General features: G+C 39.0%; 1 protein-coding gene across 3 annotated transcripts in view; it reads left to right on the plus strand.

The window, feature by feature from the left end:
- Positions 1 to 8,864, plus strand: part of Lrmda (leucine rich melanocyte differentiation associated) — a 1,001,791-nt gene that overhangs the window by 754,955 nt on the left and 237,972 nt on the right. The window lies entirely within an intron of this gene.

Genomic DNA, 8,864 nt, shown 5'->3' on the forward strand with positions numbered 1-8,864 from the left:
AGTTAAGTAATTCCGGATGGTCTCAAGATCACCTTAGCAATAAACGTTAAAAAATAGGGTCTTATTCTTCTGGTGCATGGTCTTAAGGGTGGACTAGAAACAGTGACCTGGAGATAAATGATACTAAGTTTCCCATTCATCCTAGTCACTTACCAACTTCTTATATTTTCTTTTCACATTAGCATTCATAGAGAATCTCCTGTGTTCATATTCTATCATAGACTCTGAGGACACAGTAGTGAAGAGGACCATCAGCCCCTGCTCTCATTCCATTAATATTGAATAAATTCAGTAAGGCAGTAAGCAAGAAAGTAGATATTCAACATGCTTTCTAACATTGACTAATGTCTCACATGAATGGAGTTAAACTATGTGACAGAAAATATCTACCTGAGGTGAGGGGCTCCTCTACCTGGGATGATCACCCATGTAGGCACATACACATAATATACATACATACATACATACATACATACATACATACATACATAGAAGAAAAGCTTTTCTTGCAAGGACATTTGAGCAGGGACCTAAATGATTTAGATAAGCTGAGAACTAAGTCTCTCTAAGTAGAATCCAGGTAAAGAAAGCCATGGCAGGAAGGTCCAAGTCAGAAATCAGTATCTTATATGGGAAAGCAAGAAGGTCAGTGTGGCCCAAACATAGTTCACCACGGAAAGGTGGTGTTTGGAAAGGAATTCAGAAAGCTATGCTATCTTCTCTTTTTGTTTGTTTATTCTCATCAGTATTTTCTTGTTTTAAAACCCATTCTCTCTTTTGCAGTGTCTTGTTTTTCCTTTTGCCAGGACTGCAACCTTACCTCCTAATGAACACCTTTAATCCTTCCATGATGTGATCCATTGCACCCTGCATTCATTGTCCCAGTCAGCGCCAGAGAGAAACAAACAAACAGACAAACAAACAGCAGAGGAAACTTCCAGCTGAGAATAGCTCAGGAAGGCTGCATGTCTTAGGGGAAAAAAGCTCTTAAATAAAAGCCATTCTGCATCCAGTCCACTGAGCAAGGTAGGGGGTAGGTAGTATCACTAAATGTTTTTCACTGATGCCATGTTGTCACCTAAAAGTTGTGTGACTTAATAGAGGCAATTTAATTGTCCCATTTAATCAATGGTAAGGGCCCCATCAGTAACAATTATTACTTATATTGATTTGGTAAGTGCAGTGAGAATAGTCACAAACAGTAGCTGTTAGCTGTGGCCAAGCCATAGACTCTCCTGGCTAAATCCCAAACAAGTTTTTGAACAGCCTTCCTACAGATTTACAGGCAACTAAAGTTTTTTTTTTCCTTATAAAATATCTGCCCTAAAAAAAACAAAACAAAACAAAATAAACTTCTACTTTTTATTCAGAATAAATGTTTTAACCTTCTAGACCTTGGTAGCAAGGGTATGCTCTTTGTAGTTAGTGATTAAATATGTATTTTCTCTCTTTAGTCTGTATTGATTATTCATACTGGTTTCCTGTGATCTCATCTTAACAATAACTGTAGGTTCAATAGGTTCAAGAGACCTAGATGTTCCACAGTGGAGGGTGTTCTCCCAGATGGATGCTGGGAAACTGAAAGGAAGACCTGAGTAAAGTCATCAGAGAATGGAACCTGTTTTTACCTCATGGAATTGTTATTTTTCATCTCATTTGCAGTTCAATACTTAACTTGGTGTGGGAGTTCCAAAGCCCTATAAGATTTCACTTTAACTTCTGACTAATTATTTTTGTATACCTGCAGCCAAGGGAGAGATGTCTACTAGATAGTATAAGGGAAGTGAATTAAATTAAGGATGTTAAATGTTAAATTAAGGATTCTTGAAAACAAGTGATTGACATATTTGAACCTTTTCTGGTCCCTGGTACTTTTAGGGGTATATCATTCTACAAATGGTAACAGCCTTGAGGAATATAACAGTCAACAGTGGCTCAGGAAGAAAAGTCAGGGTCCTAACTTCTTATTTTATCATCCACTATTAAAGGTAGAAATTGTATAAAGACTAAATCTATCCTATCATTCACCATATAGAAACTACAAGTGAATGGGGAAGGGGGAGCTTTCATCATATTCCCATAGAGAACAGCTTTTCACCTAACTTCAGTCACAGTAACAATCTCAAGAATTCTGAATGACAAAATCTCTGCCTGGACTTTGCCTGGTCAGTTTATTTAGGAAAAAGGGGACATTGCATTCACTAATACTTAATTCTCAGTGGAAGGAAAAATGCCACACAGGACTTGTATGGGACAGAGCTCTCACAGTTCTACTCCAAGGACTAATTTTGTTTCTAGAAATTTCTCTAGGTTTACAATAAAATGTAGACCAGTTTTGTAGGAGAGATGGTGTTGGGTTATATTGGTAGATGTTTGCATATGAACCATGAAGACTAAATAGCTTTTGCCATTAGTAAGGGTTGACAGTGGCTTCAAACTTGATTGATCTTCTTGGTTATTAGGAACACATATGAGCATAAGAAAGACTTCAAGATTCTAGAGTGTTCTCTGAGGAGCTGACAAAAATTCTCAGTGCTGGAGCAATTTGAGAGAGCAGGCCTGTGTCCTGGAACACCCTAAAAGAAGTTTAGAGCTAGAATTTTAAGGAATTGACATTTTTTCTTTGGCCCATGGGTATAGTCATTCATGGGATGCAGATGTGTTCACTGAGCCCAGTCTTAGCAGTGGTGCTGTCTAGTTTGTGCTATATGTGTGTAGGACATTGCACTCCTTGATTTAGACATGTCCATGTAGATCACTTTACAAGTTCCTAATATGGCTTCATGGAATGATAGACAGTGTTTTGGGTAGAACATGTGGTTAGATTTCAGAACTCAGCCCCAAGGATACCGTTTGTTGAATTTTATGTTTGGGTTATTTATGCTTGAAGCTCATGAAATTAACTTTGAAAACAGATACTTCACTGACATTTTTATTTATTCCTGCCCACAGTACTAGTTAAGAATTGACTAGTAACTTATTCTAACATCTGAAACTCAACAACTTATAACAATCAAGGATGCACCACAAATGCCCAGTGTTAGATAGGGTCACCTAAAAAGATCCTCATTTGCAGTACCTTGGAATTGATCTTAGTTATGGCATCACTTTCACAATGTCCAGGACAATGGCCTTCTCTCTTCTTATGTCATAATTATTTAGTATTTATTCAGCATGAAATATTAATGTGAGTTCAGAGCACTTTGGTAAGCCCTTTAATAGCTGAATCTCTATTCCTAAATTTTTATTCAAATTCTAGTTGCCCCTGGTTGAAGCAACACCACATTAAAAAAATAAAAATAAAAAAATCTTGGAACTCATGTGTTAGTTGCTACCTGTTTATGTTCTACCTGCTTTGGTATGGTCTTCAACATTCTGAGAATTCTAGTGTCTTGTGAGGGGTTTTAGATTTAATCAGTAAGGAGTGAAGATATGTTATAGTCACTTAATCCCACCATGCAGAAGTTAAAGCTGTCATTCCATTAAACATATCCGTGGGAGCCCTTCTCTTATTAAAGTAGTAGACGTACTCATCCTACATAAAGCTATTGTGATCCCCTGCCCCACCCCCATTACTTGAGCTGATGGGTCATTGTCTTTTGGTTGGTAAGCTCCTGTTTTCCTTTTCTGGTTTGAGGTTTTCTACCAGACCTACATACTTGCTATGTAGTCTCTCTTCTCTTTGTTCATGTTTGAGCATTGAGAATGGGCTTTACATTATCTTCCTGTTTGTGGCTGACAGACTTCCTTTATGCTCCAAGTTTTGGCCTGAGAAGTAAGTGTTTCATGTCTTATCTTGGTGTGGGGAGGAGGCTGGTTCAGCTACAAAGGGTTGGGATCTTTGGGAAACATTGTCTTCTCTCTCTCTCTCTCTCTCTCTCTCTCTCTCTCTCTCTCTCTCTCTCTCTCTCTCCTAATGCTCCTGAGAACCATATCCTGGCTTTATTTTTTTGTGCTTTGAATTATTGCTCAAACTCCATGTGGAGTCCTGGAATCATTGTGTCCATTAGTGAGTCTATCCCTGACTTAATCTCCTGGGTCTGGACTATCTTTCCCCTGGAATTACTTGTTACTTAAAAGAATTAGAAGATAAGACTATTTGCCTAGAATTTACCTCTTTCTGGATTTAGGGATAGTAGTGAGAAACTTCAGGGTTTTGTGATATCTCCGTGTAATGCCTGATGATGTATGGTGTTGTTTGGACATGAACCATGCTGTCCTTCAGATCAACCCCAGAACCTTTTGTTTCTTTCGTCAAATTTCAGTTTCTAAATTTTGTCACGTTCATTTTTCTCCCTTGCTTTGATGGTTTCTATTCTGTTATTGGGGAGGGGTATTATTTTTAATTTTATTTTGGGTTAGTGGAATGCATTCTATGTCAGGCTCATTTTAGATATTTAAGCAATTTTAGGGGTGAATTATAAAATATATGACTTGCTATGCTTGTCAAATATGCAGCCTCGTGCTTTATTCTGAGCTTTTCTAAGGATTTTTTTCTTTTTAGGGCTCAGGGGAAATCCCTTACCTTGTGTGATTTGTTTCCATTCTTTCACTTTTTAAATAAAGATTATCTACTATTTTTAATTATGTATGTGTGTGTGTACATGAGTATAGGTGCCTACAAAAATTGGCAATGACAGATCCCACAGTGCTGGAGTTACAGGTTGTCGTGACTCATGTGATTCCGGTGCTGTGAGCAGAACTCTTGTCCCCTGGAAGAGCAGCATATGAACTTAGCCATGAAGTCATTTCTACAGCCCATGATTGCTTCTTGAGCATTCTCTCTGACAGTCATCTTTGCCTATCTGAAGATGGACAGTACTTACCACACCATCCAGGAACCTTTGTACCAATAGTAACTGTGAACATTCATAATGAATGTGTCCCCTTACTTTAGCTAGAACGAAGGCTCTTTGAATGGAGATATCCATGAGGCTTTGGGGTTCTTTTAGATTGCATCTGAGATGAAAACTCAGTGGTCAAGCTGGAATGTTTATTTGTGCATGTGTGAGTCACCCAAATTGAAATGGGCCTCTTTCCTGAAATCATGGAAATATGTTCCTTAAAAAAGTGAAGTTCTAAAGGTCTGACAATTAATGAATGTAATACCATAAAAAATATAATGAGACAATGACCATGAAGGCACTTTATAAATTATTACTTGCTTAGTATGTATAGGACTATGATAAAATTATCTCACATGTCACCTGCTTGCCAGTAATTGTCACTGGTCAGCTGAGGAGGCAGGCTTTCTTCATGGTTTCTTTGTTCTCTGGTTTCATCCTGACCTTGACACTGGAGCAGTGACCCTCAGCGAGATAACCTGACAGTCAGCAGTGAGTCACCCTCAGCTATTACCTGCGTTTGTCAGGAGCGCTCATGCAGCATGTATGCAATTCGCCCATGTTTCTCAGCCACTGTCTCTGTGATAAAACATTTTCAGTTACAGAAATCTTGAATCTAATTTGACAAAAGCGCACTATGAAGCCTCTTCTGTCTTTTCCCTTCCTCCCTACTGCCAATAATGTCTGCTTCAGACTTGAACTCACAATTTAATTGAACGTCCCTGCAATATTTTGCATAAAATCTTCCCATAGAGACTTGGTGCTGTGATTAAACACACTCTCAGAAGCTACTTCACTGACCAGAGATGAGTCACCCTGACAACAGAGTGCATCTGAACCAGTTTAGGATCTATAAGATGGTGCTTTTCACGTGGACTTATACTTTTTTATTTGTTTTTAAATCCTTGAGGACAGGGAAAAAATTATAAAAGGTATTCTAGAAAAAAAAGAGAAAGGTTTTCTAGAACTAGAGGAATACCTGAGGAATTCCAAAGGCGAGGAAACTGGGGGTAAAAAGTGCTAATCAGAGACAGTGACTGCACACTTCTGTGACTGAGTGTGACAATCTCCAGTTGGACCAATTATAACAATATGTCCTTGGATAAGTGACTTAACCTTTCTGGGTTGCATCTGTAATTCAGAGATAATAAGAATATTTGCCTCCTAGCGATGTTGATAATACATGTAAGGTGTTTATAGCAGTGCCTGCAACATAACAAAGGCAAAACCATGCATCTACTATCGTCAATACCATGGCTCTAATAGTTCTCTCACAAAGCATCAGCAAGTAAAGCAAAAGGCAAGAGAATACACTACAAATGTCAGGCAGCACGCATGTAGATTTACTCTACCAAAAGTATATGTAGGCTAGGGGCTAGAAAAATAGCAAGTACTCCTTGTGTGCATTGTTTTAAAATGTTACATGCATTATATACTATTGATAATACCCTGAGGTATATACTACTTTAGTGGTATGTCATAGACACTGAAACAGACATTGAAAGATTATGCAATCTACCCAGAAGCCATAGTTACTTAAGATATGGGTCTAATCAATCTGCATGCTTAACACACTGTGTGTGTGTGTGTGTGTGTGTGTGTGTGTGTTTCAGGAGAGGAAGAACTTCTGACAATCTAAAGTCATTTACTCAAACAATTCAATGAGTATTTAGGTAATCTTTTTGCATTTAAGACCCTTGCCAAAGAGAAAATTTTGAAAATGTTTTTTGTCTAAAAGAAAATGACGTGAATGGCATATGTAGTTCAGTCCCAGGCCTGAGAATAAGTGCTAATCATCACTTTGAAGGTATAAGTGTTTACCAGGGAAAGTGAAGTGCTTGTGGGGCATGTGAGTGATAGATTTAGAGAGACATGGGGACATGGGAAGATATTCAGGTGTTTGGGGACTTTATAATTTAATGACTTTGGGCAAGCTGGCTCACCTTGATGTAGAAGGATTAGTTTCTACAGTGGTCAAATGAAGGTTTATGTAGGATCACTGCTACATACCTTTAATGTTCTGAAACTCAAACATCTTTTGTTGTCCACCCTGATACTTGCAATTATTAGTGCCATTTATTTAAGATTTGTTTTCTATTTTGTGTTTGCACGTTGGCCATTCATTCATTTAGCATGACTATTCAGGCTGTTCTGTGAGTTTACTTTGTGATTTGTTTCCTCAGTTAAACTTTGGTCTAGCTGGGGGATATATTCAACATCCTGAACTTCTCAGCTTCCTGAGTGTCCTAAATATAATGGCCTACAATCAATGCTGTTCACACACATGATAACGATGCAACGATATCCAGTGCCACTGGGAGTTGAATGTGGCACGTACGAGCACTGCATAAGGTCCACACTCAGAAGCTTTTATAGAGATTCTGCCCTTTTTGTAAGGTACTAGGCTTTGTAATTAGAAAACTAAACATGAGCCAGATAACCCCAGCCTTCAAAAAGCTTACCAAAAGGACCTTCTAAACAACCATTCTGGAATTCAGAACTCCCGGGCTGAGAAGCCCTATTGCCATGACAACACCCCCACCCTGTGGTTGCCAGCTATCTCTTTGAAGAATTCACTGACTTAGCACTCACTACTGCCCTTTCTGGCCAAGGTAACATCATGGGCTCTCCAGGTTTAGGTGGAAGAATATATCCTAATGAAGAGCCATAGTCTCTTAAGCTGGTGAGGAGTCATGGATACCAATCTTCAAGGTAGAAAGTTAAAAGATGATGGGAAATGGACTAGAAATTCAAAGGTCCTTTGTTGGCTCAGAGTCATGGCAACATAAAGGCAAAAGGGCATGCTGTGAGACTATCTCATGTAACAATGGCAGGCTGGAGACAGGGTCAAAGGACCTGTTAAAGACAGACTGGAGCTGTGGTTTGGAGAACCTTGAATGCTCTCCATAAGTCAGGTAAGGGGATGGCCCTCATGGAAGTCATAATTCTACTTCTTACAAGTGGCTGGTTGAGTAAAATCTTAATCAAATCTACCATGTGTCCCTGTACCCATAGCCTTTATACTCAATTGGACAATTACCCCCCATCCCCCAACACACACACACACACACACACACACACACACACACACACACACACACCATGGTTTTCCTTCAGTTCAAAGACACTTGGTTAGACTAGGAATTACATAGGGCCCTCTGCTGGCCTGATTTTCCAAGCAGATTTGGTTCATATACATCACAGTCCTATGGGGAAGCTGTGTCTGTCTGCCTTACTTGACAAAGCCCTAAGTCCTCTGAAGGCTGCTTATATTGCTGGACATGTGCCAAGTGGCATATCACCTTAGGAGGCAGAGAGAGAGAGAGAGAGAGACAGAGAGAGAGAGAGAGAGAGAGAGAAAGAGAGGGGAGAGAGAGAGATATGATTTGGGGTTGGGACAGGTGTGGGTCAGTGATAAACAGGTCTTTGCTCATGATTTTGTCTCTTCCTATGATACTGAACCCATCACTAGCAAAGAAATTTAATGCAATGATTTCTCCAAAAGCCATCGAACTCCATTGTAGCCCTGTCTGAAAATATAAATATACCCTTCCTGAGGACATATTTGCATTTTTGGGTGAAAGAAATCCATATATATGGCAAAGATGCCTCTGTAATTATAGAAAGTTTATTTCTGTCCCCAGATGTCAGCAATCAAATTCCCCATAAATATATTTTGTGTAAGTCTGTCGGCAGCTGGTCTCCATTCAGTTTTCTGGAGATATTAGCCTGTCTCTGAGTTTATGACAAAGTTAAAAATTATTCATTAAACTGACCTGCAGTATATTCAGTAACTGGAAAATTGCCTTGCCGTTCTATTTGGTTTGTAGATGTGATCACAAGTAAATTTTTAACTTAATTAATTGGCCGTTTCTGTTGACAAGAAATTTATGTGGTAATAATTTGCTCGAAATAGATGCCGACTGTAGGAAATGAGATATCCATCATAGGCTTGTGTTCCAGCAGCTGCACAGTGGCTATTATGAAAGTATTTCAGCCTGCGTCGACCCCAGTGTTTGT

The sequence above is a fragment of the Arvicanthis niloticus genome, chromosome 3 (assembly GCF_011762505.2).
Source record: "Arvicanthis niloticus isolate mArvNil1 chromosome 3, mArvNil1.pat.X, whole genome shotgun sequence".
NCBI lineage: Eukaryota > Metazoa > Chordata > Mammalia > Rodentia > Muridae > Arvicanthis > Arvicanthis niloticus.